The sequence below is a fragment of the Trichosurus vulpecula genome, chromosome 2 (genome assembly GCF_011100635.1).
Source record: "Trichosurus vulpecula isolate mTriVul1 chromosome 2, mTriVul1.pri, whole genome shotgun sequence".
Lineage (NCBI taxonomy): Eukaryota > Metazoa > Chordata > Mammalia > Diprotodontia > Phalangeridae > Trichosurus > Trichosurus vulpecula.
This window is the reverse complement of record NC_050574.1, coordinates 187783507-187802734: the sequence shown is the minus strand read 5'-3', so window position 1 is coordinate 187802734 and position 19228 is coordinate 187783507. Positions and strand designations below refer to the sequence as shown.

The window sequence follows — 19228 nt, the reverse complement described above, 5'->3', positions numbered from 1 at the left end:
CGAGCAAAGAGCTGGTCTTTGGGACAGAAGATCTGAGTTCAAGCCCTACAATGCATGATTGCCTCTGTGATCCTGGGCAAGTCACTTCACCTTTTTACTCTAGGTGGCTCATGACTATAAGAGGCAGAAAGGGTTTTCAGGTTTGCTTTGGTAGGTTCTCTCCTCTGAGAGTACTCTAGGACAGGTAACTGACTATAAATTGCAGAGAAGGTGCTGGTTTGCATTAACAGAGTTCTCTGTTAATCTATTCAAATGAATTCCCCGATCCAGTCCCTATCTTTACCGGGAAGATTGTTCCAGCGCTTATTGTGTAGTAGGCGTTTAGTAAAAGTTTGTTGAATTGAATTTTAGTATTCCATTTTATATACTGTTATGAACACAGGTATCCTGTTCTCTCAGGGGCTATTTTTCAGTATCTTTGCATTTTTAAAAAGTACACCAAAGCTACTTGAAGTGTATTTTTAAAAAACACAAAACACAGAACCTTGAAAGGGAGTAGAGTGAAACAGTCTTAGTTCGGAAGAAACTATTGTAGCTCCTGTTAGTGGATGCTGGGTTAAAATTGTGAGTTTCATCCTCACTCTCCATAGGAGCAAAAGCTTACAGTGAGTTTCGTCTTCCTAGCTCTTCAAAGGATCAAAAAGTTATAGCTGGAAGGGACTTAAGAAATCATGTAAAGCAGCCCTTTCATTTTACTGTTGAGTAAAGTGAAGCCTAAATAGGTAAGAGGGTCACTGTTATACATGGCCTGGGCTTTTTGAATCTCGGTGCTCTTACTCTAAGTCTAGCACATTTTCCCCGAACAATCTTCATATACTCCTAGCGGCGGGTATTGGTCGGAAAAACCATAAGCTGTGGGGAAAAAGGAAAGGGGATGATCTTATCTTATGCCTGTTCTAGCATGACATTATTACTATGAAATCAGTGCTTTTCTCTCTACACACATAACTCTCTCATATATTCCCCCTCCCCCTTTTTTGAGGAACTGCCTGAATTGTGGCTGTATTCTCATAGGTTAAATACAAAGCTAGATTTTATTAGTATAATCAGTGGCAAGTGATGAGCATATGGAAAATGCTAGAAAATATTCTTTGGAAGACATAATTTCTTTGGACGCTTCAAAGTGTCTACTGTGTGCTGGCGACACTACTAATGGAGGGAGAAAAGGAGGTTCTATTATTACTTTTTTTTTGTCTGTCAAAGGCTAGGTAAGCCTTGAATAACAAAGTTTTACCTTTTAGTTCACCTAAGATACAATAGCCTTTTTTTATGAGTGAAAAGTAGGTCAAGTCTGAACCAATGTAAAATAATGCCAGTTTCACTCTAAACCCCTTAGAATTGAGTTTATAGACCCCATTGATCCCTTTCTTCTTTAGTGAATTTCAGGTTGAGTGCTTGAGTTTTTAGTTTTTGTGTTTTTATGCCTATTCTGAAAAACTTTAACCATATAGGCAGCAAGGTGAAATAGATTAGAAGAGAGTTACAGTAAAAATCCAATTTATCTAGAGTAATTGGGGGAATGGGGTCAGGATTCAGTGTTGTGAGTGGTAAGAGCACTTCTCTTCTTGGGTGTATGACCAGTGGCAAGTTGATTAACCTCTCCAAATGTCAGTCTATTCATTTGTAAAATAGAATGGTACCAATATACTGGTTTTTTTTTTTTGGTGAATAAAGTTTCTTTTTAACAAAATATTATATAAATGCATTCACTACAAGTGGGCATTCTCTCAGCAGCTTCTAGACTTAAAGAGTTCCTAGAGCATTGAGAGGTTAACTCTCAGGTCACACACATGGGTCAGAGGTAGGACTTGAACCTAGCTCTTCTTGGCTTCCTGGACAGCTCTCTGCCCATGCTGCCTCTAACCAGTTTTCAAATAATTTTATAATGGAAATATATAAGGCATTTACTTTGTATGTTCTTCACGTGACCTTACTATCCTCCCAACTACTCCGTGACTCTAGGACTGTCTCTGTTTTGCAGATGGGGATACTGAGACTCCAAGAAGTTAGCTTGCCTATGGTCATATAGCTAGTAGGTGTCAGAACCAGATTGAGTCTCTCCTAACGCCAGGTCCACATATCTTTCCAAAATTTAAAATACAATAAAGTACAGTAATAAAAGCAAACTTCTGTTAAATGATTTAAAAAACACTTAATGTAAGATACTATGACTCTGTAAATCCAGGATTGGGCTACATTTATATTTTCCTGATAATTGATCTATACTTTGAAAAATGAATCTCTGGTGTCATTTTTTCTCTTATTTGCCTCGTTTTCTTATAACAGTGCAAACTATTGGAAGAAAAAAAAATTTAAGCTTTCTGATGGTTTGAATTTTATTGGGAGTGTTCTGAAGTAGCCTAGTGATGTGGTCTTATATAGATTTTGTTTGTTTCCAGAATTCCCTTAATAATATAGTCTTTGAAGTCTTGATAAGAATTGTTGGAAGAGGCATAGTGAGTGGTTAAGTACCATCTATTATTACAGACAGGGTTTAATTAAATACAATTTACACATCTTTAATTGCTTTTGCCAAATTTCACAGAAATTGGACTTTTGGTGCTGATAATGACTGTGGGGGAATTTTGTGGAGGAAAAAGAAAATCTTGTACTTTTCACTCAAAAAGGGAGAAGTAGGAAGGAAGAATATAGTATGGGAGGAAAAAATATGCAAATAAGTAGTGCATATAATACAGGCATATCGTAGTATTTCAGCAGATCCATGATCTCCTTTGTTATAGTTACTACTTCCAGTAATCAAAAACCTACCTATTCATCATACCCTCCCGACATGTGCAACCCTTATCCACATCCTTCTGTAAATCCTTCAGTGGTTGTTCACCCAGTGTGCTTGGGTGCTGGGACCTTTCTCCAAATCTCTTGCTGGTGCTTAGATCCCAAGGAGGCCTTAGTTATGCCTGTCTTTGGCCACATGACCAGATCCACTTTCTTTACTAGTCATTCATTCTCTACTGACTCTACAGCTCTGTGCAGTTCTTTGGCAATGTAGACAGCTTTTGCCAGTCCAGAGTCTCCATTTCCCTTTAAGTAACCTGCAAATTTATTTCTTTAGGGACTGATCTTCTGTGACTTGTAGCTGTAGTGCAGCATAGCAGGAGAATATCGGTGTGAAAAAGAAGAGCCTTGTTTTAGGGAGCAGCTTAGAGTCATTAAATATGCTGCACAATTTTCCCCGTGCATTCTCACCAGATCTACTCTGCTTGTTCAGTTCTGGGCCTGGCTCATGGTCCATTTGCAGTGTCTGTCCCAAGAGGTAGATATTGATGGAGCACTTCTAGAGTTTTTTTCTTCACCTCTTGGTGTGAACAATAGGTTCACTTGAGTTTTCCTTCATGGATAATACTTTACATATAGTCAGTGCTCATTAAATACTTTTCATTTATTCATTCATTCCTTCCCAAGGTTGGGGAGAGACAGAAGGTGTTTTGAAGAGGTCCTGAAGACCAGAACTACCTAGCTCCTAATTGTTTTGTAATGGTGGTTGTCAACCTCATGAGCACAATACTGTCCCCACACTACTGGCACGATTTCCTTCTTTTCCTATTTTTGGAAGGTTAATCCTAATGGCCACATCTCTGAATGGAGAAGGATAAACTTAAACTCTCCACCCAACCATTCCCATATAATATTTTTTAAGTGATTTGGAAGAGGGAGTGCACAGTTTAAGTTACTCTAGTCAGTGAAATACTAAGCCAGTAGAAATTAATTGCAAAGATATCTTTCAAAGCTATCTGAGTGGGCAGAAAAAGTGGCAAGTGATTAGACGGGTATAAGGTAATGCACTTAAGGGAAGGGAAAAATCTAATCTAAATTATATTTAGAATAACAGGCTTTTTAGCTGTCTGTTATGACTCAGGAAAATGAACTAGGAACTATTCCAGACTATTCCTTGAAGACATGGATCTAATGTTCTGCTGTGGGGAAGCCCACCTGGATAGTCTTTCTACATTTGGAAAAATATTGGCAAGCAGGGACCTGGAAAATATCAGTCTGCCTTTAGATGAAGCATGATGTATCTAGGTGTGGAATATAGATTGGAGGAATTCTCTCCTAATCCAGTGATTTACAGTGATCTATAGGAAATGTAATGTAGAGACCTCATATAATTCAAACTTGTTTGCTTGGCATTTATTTCACAATGACTTTAGAAGGTGTTGATTTTTTTTAAAAAGGTATACACAAATTAAAGTATCCAGATATACCTTAATTTTGATTTGTTGAGTTTGCCCTCTTGGAACAGAATTACAGCTAAATGTCATTTTATATAGATTTCAGGACAGTTTTGTTTTTTGTCTAGTGATTATGACAGTAAAACTTTAGGAAGAAAAAACTACCAGATAAAACAAATATTTAGGTTTATTCTGAATAAACATAAATTTATTGAACAATGTTAATTTTAAAATTAAAGCCTATCTTTTATTGTTTTAAAATATAAATTAATTTTAAGTGTATTTTTGAAATGTTTTGATATTTATGTGGTTATATTGTTCAGTTGTTTTTCATTCATGTCTGACTCTTCATGACCCCATTTGGCAAAGATGCTAGAGTGCTTTGCTGTTTCCTTCTCCAGCTCATTTTACAGATAAGGAAACTGACACAAACAGGGTTAAAGTGACTTGCCCAGGGGTCCTTCAGCTAGTAATTGTCTAAGCCTGGATTTGAACTCAGAAAGATAAGTGTTCCTAACTCCAGACCCTGGCCCTTTATCCACTTTGACACCTAGCTGACTGTGGTTATGTTGAATAAAATGTAATTTTCCAGAACCACTCAATCATTATTACGTTTTCTGATACATTTTATTTTAGTTAGTATGATCTTGCTTGTGCTCATGGAGAACATAAAGTGATTTAGAGTTCCTTTTTCACCAGAATATTGTCCTTTTACTATTTATGATTGCTAGCATTTACATGGTACTTTACTACATATGTGTTACATCTAATTTGATCCTCCCAAAAACCCAGGGAAGATAGGTGCTGGGAGGCACAGAAAGTTTGACTTTTCAAGGTCACACTGCTGGCAAGTGTCTGAGGCTGGATTTGAACTCTGATCTTGACTCCCAAATTTTGTTCTTGATTCACTGCACCATCTTGCTGGTATTTAAAAAAAAAACAAGCCAAAAAAACCCTTGTGACAATTTGCTGGCACTCTGTGAGTTATTAATTTTACTGGGAGGCATCAATATCGCATAAAATTATAATTTGAGAAATTGTGATGGAATAATTTGTGATTTTTTTTTAAGCACAAGTCATTTAAATTTTCACACCTGTTGAAAGATTCTTTCTAGGAACTTCACAAGCAAAGACATGATAGTTTAAGGGATCTTTGGAATAAGTCCTTAAACTTTTTTGAGGTCAGTGTGTGGTCGTTGTGTTTTAATGGAAATAACTTGGGGATATGAAATAAGGAGATTCAGAGTTGGATCATGGGTGTGTTGAGTCAGTCAGTGAGCAAACCTTGTTGAAACCTGAAGTGTTATTTTTTTTATTGTGATAAGGCTAATTTATTTATTTTTTGAATTCCATATTTTATTGTTTAATATTTTTTAGTTTTCAGCATTGATTTCTGCAAGATTTTGAGTTACAAGTTTTCTCCCCATTTCTACCCTCCCCCCACTCCAAGATGGCATATATTCTGATGCCCCGTTCCCAAGTCAGCCCTCCCTTCTGTCACCCCCCCCTTTCTCTCCATCCCCTTTCCTCTTTCTTGTAGGGCAGGATAGATTTCTATGCCCCATTACCTGTATACCTTGTTTCCCAGTTGCATGCAAAAACAACTTTTTTTTTTTGAGCATCTGCTTTTAAAACTTTGAGTTCCAAATTCTCTCCTCTCTTCCCTCCCCACTCACCTTCCCTAAGAAAGCAAGCAATTCAACATAGGCCACACATGTATCATTATGCAAAACACTTGCATAGCAGTCATGGTGTGAAAGACTAACTATATTTCCCTCCATCCTATCCTGTCCCCCTTTGTTCAACTTTCTCCCTTGACCCTGTTCCTTTTCAAAAGTGTTTGCTTTTGATTACCTCCTCCCCCATCTGCCCTCCCTTCTATCATCGCCCCTTTTTTATCCCCTTCCCCCTTCTTTCCTGTGGGGTAAGATACCCAATTGAGTGTGTATGTTATTCTCTCCTCAAGTCAAATCTGATGAGAGCAAGATTCACTCATTCCCACTCACCTGCCCCCTCTTCCCTTCCAACAGAACTGCTTTTTCTTACCACTTTTATGTGAGATAATTTACCCCATTCTATCTCTCCCTTTCTCCCTCTCTCAATATATTCCTCTCCCACCCCTTAATTTTATTATATTTTTTAGATATCCATCCCTTCATGAAATCTGAAGTATTTTCACCCCCATTTTTAAGTTGAGGGTGATAATACTTGAACTATCTTATGGCGTTAGGAAGCATTTATAAACCTTAAAGAGCTATATAAATGAGTTGCTTTTATCATGGTGATAATCCCTTTTGTTAACAATGTTTTAGCTAATGCTTTTGTGTGACTAGAAATTTTGTGCTATTTCTGATCATCCGATGAAGTGGTCTCACAGGGACATCAGTGTTACATGGACCAGCTTTTAAGAATTACTGATTTCTGCTAATGAAGTGATGCAGCTAACACTATTTTAACATTTGTTGAATACATAGAAAAAATTAAGTACCGGATATTCTTTAAGCAGCAGAAATACTTTTGTAAACCTAAGCCCTAACACTCTTAAGATATTTTCATCATATCCTGGACAATATTCGCTCTTAATTTTTCTAGGTTGCTAATGTATTTTATTTGTTTCTATCCATCCGAATCATTTTATGTTCTCTATTAGCACAAGCAAGCTTGTAACCAAAATAAAATATACCAGAAGATGCAATAAATTAGTCAGGATAGGAGGAGTAGTTTGATAAACTCAATTTTAATTTAGACTATACTGTTGGGTGGCAATGATTTGATTGGTATGCATAAAAAATGTGATACAGGAGCACATAGTCTCATGTGAACATATTTTATATGTCTGTGATTTCTCATATTAGGAGGAATAGTAATGAAAACAAAGTAGTTTGAAGTTTGAGTTAGTACCACTACATCTAATTAAAAGTTATAGGTTGACAGACTAATTTTATGGCAGATATTACATATTTGAGCTCTAAAATGAATTTATTTCCTGATTACTTTTTTAAATGAAGTGCATACAGCATAGTCAAATTTTTGTGACACCTAGACCAAAATACTAAAGAATCTTAAATTCTACCGTTTCCTATATTTCACCCTTACCCTCAATATCTGTCTTACTCTATATATCCATTAGCATAATGTATTAGATCTCTAATATCTACTAGATGAGTGACCATAAGGAAGTCATTTAGCCTTTCATGCCTCGGTTTGCCTAGTGGCAAAATGCACATAATAACTGTAGTACCTATTTCATAAGGGAGTCAAATGAGCTGATGTATATAAAGTGTTTTGTAAACCTGAAAGTACATTGTAGAAATGTCAGCTCACGTTTTTATGAGCAAATCATACATGAAGGAAAATTTTGAAAAGTAATGCTTGGCTTAGTATAAAATTCTCATCTATTATGAATACTTCAGAAGTTGAGGGATTTTTGTTGAGTTATAGAAATTCATTAGAAAGTAGAAATTGAAAAGTCTGAAATTGAACTGCCCTTTGAAATCAAAGGTAGGAGCTAAAATGTTTTTCTCAGACTAGCAAGAGAATTAATGAAAACAAGGTACAGCTTTCTGGTGACATTAAGGCATGTGAATTAACTAAAGTTTGAATCCAATGGGAATAGCATTGATAACTGAAACATTTTACTGTAACTGTATAATGTTATAGGATATACCTTAACCTGGATTAGATTACTATAATAATATCAACAAAAAATATATTTAGTTTTCTGAGGAATTGAAAGCTCTTGAAATGTTGTAGAATCTTAGAGTTAGAAGTAACCTTTGAACTCTTGGCTCTTCCTCTTTTTTTCCCCGGGCAAAAACTGAGTTTTGTTCCCTTTCCCTAAAATGTTCTCCCTCCCTATTTTCACCTGTTGAATTCCTGCTCTTTCTTTACAACCCAACTTATTGGGTAGTTCCAGAAAGTCTTCCCCTGTTTGCCCCACTCCTTATCTGTGAATGACCCCCGCTCTGGACCCCAGGTGGCACTTTTATTGTAATGTTCCCATACATTTATCATATTCTATTAGGAATTATAATGATCTCAGTTCTGTATATTTCTCCCTGATACGTGACAAGCTTCTTGAAGCCGTGGACTATTTCTGATATAAATTTTGTATTTTCTTTAATATGTCACAATGCTGTGTATGCAAAAGATGTTTAATATTTGTTATGTAGTTTTCTTACCTAAACCATGTGATATGGTTAGATGAGGGAAAAGATGGAAAGACACAAATATATAGTACATTTTACTTATGTCACAGCAAAACAGTATTGACTGCTACAGAAGGGATAAATGCATCCCCAGTGTAATCACCTTATTTTTCAACATGTGCTAATCCTGGGATACATGTCACCTATCATGATTTTAGAACTGGAAAATTCAATCTCAGAGGTTATATAGTTCAGCCCCCTCTTTTTACAGATAAGGAGATTACTGTATAGAGGTTATATGACTTTCTGACATCATACTGGTAGTAAGTGGCAAAGCTTAGGAGTTCAAGACATTGGCCTCATATGTCTTTTTAAATTATATATTTTAAGAAGTAGTAGAAATCTATTTTGTCTCCCACTCATCTACCCACACACACACAATTGAGGAGAAACACCCCCTCCCCAAACTTTTATAACAAATATACATAGTCGAACAAAACTAATTCCAACATTGATCTGTCCAAAATAAATTTCAGTCTGTACTCTGAGTCACATTGCCTCTCTGACAGGAGGTGGGTGGCATATTACATCATGGGTTCTATGGACTTGTGGTTGGTCATGGCAGTGATCAGAGTTTTTAAGTCTTTAGAAGTTGTTTGTCACTTTTCATTTCTTAATCTGATCTTTATTTTACAACATATTTTTCACAGTGTTGACTTTTCTCTACTTTCACTGTCAATGCACAAAATGATCAGCTCTGTTTGACATTGTAGATAGAAAGCTGCATGTGGTTTATGGACACAGGAGCTTATATCATTTTATAGTCAGAGTTAATGGGTGCCTAGGTGTTTTGTTTATAATTACACCAATTATAAGCAAGCCATACTCACATGCATATTGGAATTGATATTTAACTTAGCACCTTGTGGCTACACCTTATGAAAACCCTAGTCACCTCAGCTATTCCTATCTACATATTCAGTCAGTCAAGCAGTAAACATTTATTAAGCCCTTGCTATGTGCCAGGCACTGTCCAAAGCCCTCTTCCTTTCTTTTTGTGGACAACCCTAACTAAGATCAGCATAACTCCTCTCTAAAACATCTTCAACAAGGCATTCAACATCTCTTTAAATGCCTATAACGAGCATATTATTAGTCCATTTTCAAACAGTTCTAATTATTAGGAAGTTCTTCCAACTTTTGAGCCACAATTTACTTTTTTATAACTTTATAGCTAGGTGTCACAGTGAATCGATTGCCAGGCCTGTAGAAGACCTTTGTTCAAATAAGAATGGCCTCAGACACTTACTATCTGTGTGACCCTGAGCAAGTCACTTAACCCTGTTTGTTTCCCTTTCCTCATTTGTGAAATGAGCTGGAGAAAGAAATGGCAAACCACTCTAATATCTTTGCCAAGAAAACCCCAAATGAGGTCATCAAAGAAGAAAAACCATCAATTGGCCTTTCTCCCCTGGATTAGTGTTATTCTCTACATACAGTCCCCCACCTTCACCCCATTTTTTAGAGGATAATCATGCATTCCCTAAGTCTTCTCTAGGTACCCATTTCCTTCCTTTTATCCACATATGACACATGCTTCTCAAGTCCCCACAATATCTTTGCTTTCCAGCTCCTCTGGACATGCCCTAAATATCAAAATTCTTCCTAAAATGTAGCTTCCAGAACTAAATATGATCTTATATATTTGGTTGGCAAACATAATCTCCTCTTAATATATTAAGGAAACAACTTGTATCAGAATTCATTGTGGAGAGAAACCTTATGAATATAACTGATGTGGGAAGACAAGCTGAGAAGAAACAGCTTAATCAACATGAGAGAATTTGTGTTGAAAAGAAACTGTATGAATGTAATGAATATGGAATGCTTTCCTCTGTAGTACATGTTTCACTCAACATCAAATAATTCATACTTGAGTGAAACTTTTTGAATGGCTAGGCTTTGTGAAGATAATAAATGTGAGAAGGAGTCCAACTGTGATACACATTGAAGTTTTTGATGATTAAAGGGAAATCCTATAGATGAAGAAATCCCCATCTAGTTTCTCACAGACTGCTCCAAACCTATTGGTCTGATTTTGATTACCCCAAGGTTTGCTTCGAAAAAAAGGTCCATCTTTTTAATGTCAATATTCCTCTAATGACTTAAAAAAAAAACTGTGCCTGGGATTTCATTGGTATAAGGAACTCCTGATGTTGAAAAATCTTCCTATTCATTGGTAGCTCTCTGCCAGAGAGCCGTCTAGGGCATTAAGAAGCTGTGTTGGAGGCAAGGCTTGAACTTAGTTATTCTTCATTCTCTGACTGGCTCTGAATACATTTTATCTCTACATTGTTTTAAAAAGAGGCCTCTGGGGGGCGGAGCCAAGATGGCAGCTGGAAAGCAGGGACTAGCGTGACCTCCCTGCCGAGTCCCTCCAAAAACCTATAAAAAATGGCTCTGAACCAATTCTAGAACGGCAGAACCCACAAAACAGCAGAGGGAAGCAGGGCTCCAGCTCAGGACAGCCTGGATGGTCTCTGGGTGAGGTCTAGCCCACACGGAGCTGGGAGCAGAGGGGAGCTGTGGGGAGCCGAGCCCAGTGTGAGCTGCATGGACCAACCAGACCAGAAGCTGGGCGGAAAGTGTCCTAGCGCCCTGAATCAGTGAGCTACGGCAGTTACCAGACTTCTCAACCCACAAACATCAAAGACAGCTGAGAAGGTTAGTGGGAAAAGCTGCAGGAGTGGAAGGAGTTTGAGGTTCAGCTACCAACCCGGGGGGCAATGGAGGTGGGGCAGCTACAGCTGTTGTCGCTTCCAGCCCCAGGCCCACCTGGTGGGAGGAATTAAGTGGCAGATCAGAGCAGGAGTGCACAGCCTGCTGAAGATCTAAGCCCACTTCGGGTTGGGGGTTCTTGGGGAAGGAGCAGTGCTGGTGTGGCAGAGCTGGCACATCCCCCCCAAACGTGGAACATAGAACTCTTTAGTCTACAAGCAGTCATACCCTGCTGAAAAACTAAAGGGTCAAGTAAGTTGGCTGGGAACATGGCCAGGCAGTGAAAACACACTCATATTCAGTCTCAGACATTGGAATCTTTCTTTGGTGACAAAGAAAACCAAAACATACAGCCTAAAGAAGTCAGTAAAGTGCAAGAGCCTACACCAACAGCCTCCAAGAAAAACATGAACTGGTCCCATGCCATGGAAGAGCTCAAAAAGGATTTGGAAAAGCAAGTTAGAGAAGTAGAGGAAAAACTGGGAAGAGAAATGAGAAGGATGCGAGAAAACCATGAAAAGCAAGTCAATGACTTGCTAAAGGAGACCCAAAAAAATACTGAAAAATACACTGAAGAAAACCACCTTAAAAAATAGACTAACTCAAATGGCAAAAGAGCTCCAAAAAGCCAATGAGGAGAAGAATGCCTTGAAAGGCAGAATTACCCAAATGGAAAAGGAGGTCCAAAAGACCACTGAAGAAAATAGTACTTTAAAAATTAGATTGGAGCAAGTGGAAGCTAGTGACTTTATGAGAAATCAAGATATTATCAAACAGAACCAAAGGAATGAAAAAATGGAAGACAATGTGAAATATCTCCTTGGAAAAACCACTGACCTGGAAAATAGATCCAGGAGAGATAATTTAAAAATTATTGGACTACCTGAAAGCCATTATCAGAAAAAGAGCCTAGATATCATCTTTCAAGAAATTATCAAGGAGAACTGCCCTGATAGTCTAGAACCACAGGGCAAAATAGAAATTGAAAGAATCCATCGATCGCCTCTTCAAATAGATCCCAAAAAGAAATCTCCTAGGAATATTGTCGCCAAATTCCAGAGCTCCCAGATCAAGGAGAAAATATTGCAAGCAGCCAGAAAGAAACAATTTGAGTATTGTGGAAACCCAATCAGAATAACCCAAGATCTGGCAGCCTCTACATTAAGAGATTGAAGGGCTTGGAATACAATATTCCGGAGGTCAATGGAGCTAGGATTAAAACCAAGAATCACCTACCCAGCAAAACTGAGTATCATGCTCCAAGGCAAAATATGGATTTTTAATAAAATAGAGGACTTTTAAGCTTTCTCAGTAAAAAGACCAGAACTGAATAGAAAATTTGACTTTCAAACACAAGAATCAAGAGAAGCATGAAAAGGTAATCAAGAAAAAGAACAAGAAAAAGAAATTGCAAGGGACTTACTAAAGTTGAACTGTTTTGTTTACATTCCTACATGGAAAGATGATGTGTATGATTCATGAGACCTCAGTATTAGGGTAGCTGAAGGGAATATGCATATATGTGTATATGTTTATATATATATATGTGAATGTGTATGTATATATATCTATGTGTGTATATATATAGAGAGAGAAAGAAAGAGAGAGAGAGAGGGCACAGGGTGAGTTGAAGATGAAGGAAAGATATCTAAAAGAAATAAAATCCAATTAAGGGATGAGAGAGTAACATATTGAGAGAGGGAGATAGGGAGAGACAGAATGGGGTGGATTATCTCGCCCGAAGGTGGCAAGAGGAAGCAGTTCTGTGGGAGGAGGGGAGAGGGCAGATGAGGGGGGAATGAGTGAATCTGGCTCTCATCAGATGGGGCCTGAGGAGAGAATACCATATATACCCAATTGGGAATCTTACCCCACAGGAAAGAAGAGGGAAGAAGATAAAAAAAAGGGGGGGATGATGGAGGGGAGGGCAGATGGGGGTGGAAGTAATCAAAAACAATTTTGAAAGGGGACAGGGTCAAGGGAGAAAATTCAGTAAAGGGGGATGGGTTTGGAAGGAGCAAAATATAGTTAGTCTTTCACAACATGAGTATTGTGTAAGGGTTATACATAATGATACACATGTGGCCTATGTTGAATTGCTTGACTTCTTGGGGAGGGTGGGTGGGAAGGGAGGAGAGGGGAGAATTTGGAACTCAAAGTTTTAAAAACAGACGTTCAAAAACAAAAAAAAAAGTTTTTTGCATGCAACTAGAAAATAAGATACACAGGCAATGGGGAGTAGAAATTTAGCTTGCCCTACAAGAGGGGAAGGGAAAAGGGGATGGGAGGGGAGTGGAGTGACAGAAGGGAGGGCTGACTGGGGAACAGGGCAACCAGAATATACGCCATCTTGGAGGGGGGAAGGAGGGAAGGGTAGAAATGGGGAGAAAATTTGTAATTCAAACTCTTGTGAAAACCAATGCTGAAAACTAAATATGTTAAATAAATAAATTAAATTAAAAAAAAAATAAAAAGAGGCCTCTGATTTCCATCCCTGACCTGTCACTAGGATGAGGTGAAACCTCAGAGTTGCTTTAATGTGCGTTTCTCTAAATATTAATCATTTGAAGCATTTTTTCTGACTACTGTTAGCTTGGATTTCTGCTCTTGAAATCTACCTCTTCATATCCTTTGACCATTTATTAATTGGGGCATAGCTCTTATTCTTAGCAAATTGAATCAATTTTCAACATGTCTTAGAAATTATATCTTTATCTGGAAAAACTTACTAGAAAGATTCTTTTCATATCTAGCTGCTTCTCTTTTAATTTTAGCTGCACTTGTTTTGCTTGTGCAAAAACTTTTTAGTTTTATGTAATCAAAATTGTCTGTTTTATGTCTTGTGGTTCTGTCTCATGTTTGGTAATGAACTCTTCCTCTATCCATAGATCTAACAGATAATTTTTTCTTTGTTCCTCTAATTTGTTTATGATGTTACCTTTTTGTCTAGGTCATGCACCCATGTAGAAATTGTCTCAGTATACATTGTGTAATGTTGATTTGTACGTAGTTTCTAACAGACAGCTTTCCAGCTTTCTCAGCAATTTTTGTTAAATATTGATTTCCTACTCCTACAGCTGGGTTTATCAAACTTTATACTACTGTGCTTGTTTGTTTCTGTATATTGTGTACCTAATCTGTTCCACTGATTGATCTCTGTATATCTTACTCAGTACCTCATTGTTTTGATGACTACTGCTATGTAGTATAGTTTGGGATCTGATACTGCTAGAACTCCCCACTTTTTTCCTATTATTTACTTGAGATTTTTGACCTTTTGTTTCTCTAGATGAATTAAAAAAATTTTTTTTCCTGGGCCTATAAGGTAATCCTTTGTTGGATTGTTTGGAATGGAACTGAATAAGCAAAACCATTTAGGTAGTGCTATGCTGTCATTTTTTATTATGGGTTTTGCCTACTCATGAGCAATGAATATTTCTCCACTAATTTTGTTGTTCAGCAGTTTTTCAGTCATTGCCAACTCTTTGCTACCCTTTTTCTTGGCAAAGATATTGGAGTAGTTTGCCATTTCCTTCTCCAGCTCATTTTATAGATGAGGAAAACAGGCAAACAGGATTAAGTGACTTGTCCAGGGTCACACACCTAGGAAGCATCTTGAGGCCAGATATGAACTGCGAAAGAAGAGTCTTCTTGACTCTAGGCCCAGCACTCATTTACTGTACCACCTAGCTGCCCCCTCCACTTTTTTAGATCTATGTTTTTGTAAAGAATATTTATAGTTGTTTTCATGTAGTTCCAGTGTGTGTGTTGTTTTGGCAAGTAGACTACCAAGTTATTACATGGTTTCAGTCAGTTGGTAAACATTTATTTAGCCCTTACTGTGTTCCAGAGACTGTGCTAAGTGCTGAGGATGCAAATTAAAACAAAGACGACAAAAAACCAACTGTCCCTGCCTTTAGGAACTAATTGTGTAATGAGGAAAGATAATACACCAAAGCTAGCTGAAAATGAGATGGGGGCAGAAAAGAAGCCACCTGGCTTGGGGGCATCATGGAGTCCTGTCTAAGGAAATACTAGCTAGTGGGAAAGAAGAGGCCTAGCCACTTTAAATGGAGACTTTTGGAGGAGTTCTCTGCTCCACTCTGTAGCCCTCCAATCTGACAAGTGGAGGGTGTTGATGAGGAGTGAGTACCAAAGCTGATGCATTCTCACCGAAATTTCCTGGGGGCATGATCTTGGTGAGTCCAGTCCAAGAGAATATAGCTGGTGAGAAAAGACAAGTTGGCTGACCTGGGAGCCCTTTTTAAACAGGCTTTGGAAGGAGTTCTCTGTACTTGCTTCTACTCCGTGATCTACTTTCTGTAGTTATTTTAAATGGAATTTGTGTCTCTTCCTGCTAGATTTTGTCAACAATACATAGTCTTTTCTTCCTCCAGCCCTTTGATATTTGATTTCTTTCAAACCACTCAACTATAAAACTTTCCCCTTGAATGGAACAGATAATTGTGAAGACCTCACAGGGTAAAATACAGGGGTTATACTCTTCTCATATTTCTGAAATAGGGAATGTCTAAGGGAGTAGGAGAGGTTTGGGGATTTGGCCTTGTGGTGACTCTGGAAGGTCAGGGCCTGGAGCTGTGGGCTTGCCCTTCCCGCTCTCTCAGATGTTAGTGCCAAATAGGAAGATAATGGACTACCTGTGAGCTATTTGTTCTCTGCTCCAGGAAGGTGCCCCCCCCGCATTTCTTCTCCTAGATTTTCAGATGCCACCCCCGGCAGTTGAGTTCCGATAGGGAAAACCTGAACAGACCTGATCTGAACAGACCTGATCAACCTTGGTCCTCTATCTAGTTTTTGCGTCTAGACTGTAAGCCCGCCTTCCAGCCAGCGGTGAGAAAGGATAGAAGTAGGTGGGAATCTTTTCATTAAGAGTATAAATTACGGCAGGTTCCCTTTTACCTAGCTTCCTCCATTATGGAGGTGTGCCCAAATCTTGCAAGGTTTGTAAAATAAATTTACTTTGCTTCTCCTAAAGATGTCTCTCCTATTATTTGAAAATTTCGTCCCATACACCCTTCTCTTCTCCCCTTCTCCCCATTAACTGAGAGAAAACGGGAGGGAAACCCTTGTAAAAATTAACATAGTCAAGCAAAACGAATCCACACAAAGTTCATGGCCCACAATTTATGTCACTATACTGTATGTCTGTCATCTGTCTGTCTGGAGGAGGGCTAACTGGCCTCCTTATAGGTCCTGGAGACATGGGTGGTCATTACATTGATCTGTGTTCTTAAGTCTTTCAGAATGATTTGTCTTTACAAAAATCGATCACAAAGTGGAGACTGCTTAGTCAGGCTGGATCTCAGACAGGAATTGTTATTGCCAGGGCTGTTCTTGAAGCCTTACCAGCATTGTAGGAACTTGATAGCACTTACACTCTGTTGGCATAGGCTATCGAGAATCCGGGGTCACCTCCACAGCATTTCATTTCACAATGAGCTTGAAAAGGTTTTAGAAGGTGTTAATAGTGCAATTAGACTGTATATAAACATTAACTTTTAATATTCTTCTTGTCAGGTTGAACAACAGATAGACGATGTTGAGGAATCATAGTTATTTTTGAAGTTCTAGCCTATTTGGTTTAAATTGTAATGATAAATACCAACAGAAGGATTGGAATTGGCTTGGAATCTAGGGGGAATAGAGCCAATTGAGTATTCATTGTCATTGAAAGTAATGTGACAAGATACCGTTGTTGGCGTACTTGGAGAGAGACTGTATCTAGAGAGAGTGCTCCATTGACGGCAGACAGGGATACTGTTCCAAACCAGCATGGCCCATATGTAGTATCATGAAAAACTGTCCCGTTACCTTTGCCCAAGTTACAAAAACCTTCAGTTTACTTTTTGTTTGTTTGTTTGTTTTTCAGGTACATTGATACCAGAAAGTGTGTGCTTTGTGGCTAGCAATGATTGTGCCAGACACTGTGCTAAGCCTTAGGGGTATAAAACTGGACAAAAATAAATCTTTGCCATCCAGGAACTTACTGTTTATGAGGAAAGACTACACACAAAAGAAAACTGAAAAATGGGGGGTGGAGGTTGTGGGTTACCTGTGTGCGAAATAAAGAGATGGCCAACTTGGGGAGCCTTCTTAAATGGAAATTTTAGAAGTAGATCTCCCTCCTTTTCTCTCTCCCTCCATTCATAGGGGTCATAGGGATAAGAGGGTACTGCAGTGATATGAGTACTGAGGCGGATAGTCAGGTTTGTAAATTCATTGGCTCTTAGCCTGCTGAGGTAGGCAATGGGAGGAGAAATTTTAAATCTAATAATTTTTGTCAACTTTTTTATGACTAGTTCGAGACCTTTCTTTGACTTTTACATATAAGTTAGTATTTCTTACTTTTTTGTGATTTAAATAATGATATTAATCTAATCAGTAGTAGATCTGACTTGCTGAAACCTCCTCTGTGTTTTGTCTCTACCTATTAGAATTTGTTTTTTAGAATTTAAGTTCCTTGAGAAGAGTCTGTCTGCTTTTCTCTCTGTGTCCTAGTACATGTAGTCAATTCACTAACAGATGAACTATTTAGGGGAATTAATAGTGTATTGCAATTAAATCTGGCATCTATCTCTATACCTTTCATATAGTAGACATTCAATAAAAGTTTGAATTGATTATGAAGATGACCTTCTCCCCTCCCCTGCCCTTTTCTGAGGTAAATTAATTGACTTTTAGAGGTCATGAAGTTTCCCCTAGTGCTTTTTAATCAGTTTCTATGGAAACAGTTTGACGGTCTAAGGTAAGAAAAAATTGTATCCCTAAGTATCTATTTTAAAATATGTATTCTGTGAGTCCATTGTTACAGAAGAAAGGGGCCCATGTTGGAAACTAGTGGACACTAGTTCTGTTTATTGGTAACTAATTCCTGTTTCTGTGGACAGAGTTTGTTAGGGGAAATGAGGTAAAGCCTTAATAAAAATAAACACCCTTAAAAACTTTTTTTACCTCTCTAACTCCCCACCTCAGTTTCCATGGAAACAGGATACAAAAGTCAACCAGTATCTGAGAAACATCTCTTATAGGTCTCAGATCCACAAATTTAAATAACCAGCTATATACATGTGGAGCCTAAAGCAAGGGAGTATGTAGTAATTTAAATGGGGAGGGAGCAGTTATTAAGTGTTGAAACTGTTCTCCTTTTTTGAGTAAAACAGTTTACTGGAGGACAAAAGAGTTGCCAAGGGACAGATATATGTTGTATTTCTACTAGGTATCTATGTTGACTTTTTACCAGCTACTTATTTACCTTTTCTAATGCCTGCTTTATAAATATAAAGCACAATTAGACTAATGCATTATTAGAATAAAATTTTATTGTATATCACATAATAAATTAACCTCTTTTACAATTCCACTTTACTAGTAGCTGCTCTTAACTTCAGATTGCATTGAATAAGTCTTCTTCTATAGTAGGGATAGAGCCAATTATATCCAAAGCTGTTTATATCACCCAGAGCTACTGACAAGGAAGGACAGGTGGGTCCAGAACTCCCTAGGCACTGATTTACAAGGTAGTAGCATATGTCCTTGTAGAGCAGTATTATTGCAATGAAAAGCTAGAAGGTGCATCTTGATGTCTAGCTTAAAGGCCTAGAAGGAAATGGTTTTAGAGTAGTCAGCAGCTCTTCATAGAGCCTTCAGTGCCTGAAGGTTGCATCCAGTTGCTTTGTAAATTATGTGTGCCTGAAATCAGGCACAAATGTATGTTTTGCATGGGACTGTTAAAGAGAGGGTGATGGATACGTTATAAATTGAGATGTTATTCTGTTTCACGCTCACCCAAATTGATTTTGATAACTGAACAAAGAAATACAATCTTTAAATTTGCGTTATGTGAAAGCAAAAAAGGAAATGTATGTCAGTTTTGAGGACTGTTACCACAGGAAAATCCAGGGAAGGTCCAGATGATACAGGCCAGTAAAGGGGAAGACACACCTAGGTGTAAAAGGTGTGCTTGGCCCTTGCTCTGGGTCTTTTGGCACACAATGGAGGCAAGCCAACAAGCCCCCTCTGTTACCAGGTTGCGTGCTCCCGTTAATAAAGGCTATCTCGCTTGGAGAATTGCCTCTGTCTGCCCTTTTTTAA

The 19228-nt window shown here is 38.1% G+C and overlaps 1 protein-coding gene across 1 annotated transcript in view; it reads left to right on the top strand.

Annotated features, from left to right (window-relative positions):
* The window catches only part of LNX2 (ligand of numb-protein X 2), a 103978-nt gene that overhangs the window by 1041 nt on the left and 83709 nt on the right, over nt 1–19228 (top strand). The gene's annotated exons all lie outside the window — the stretch shown is intronic.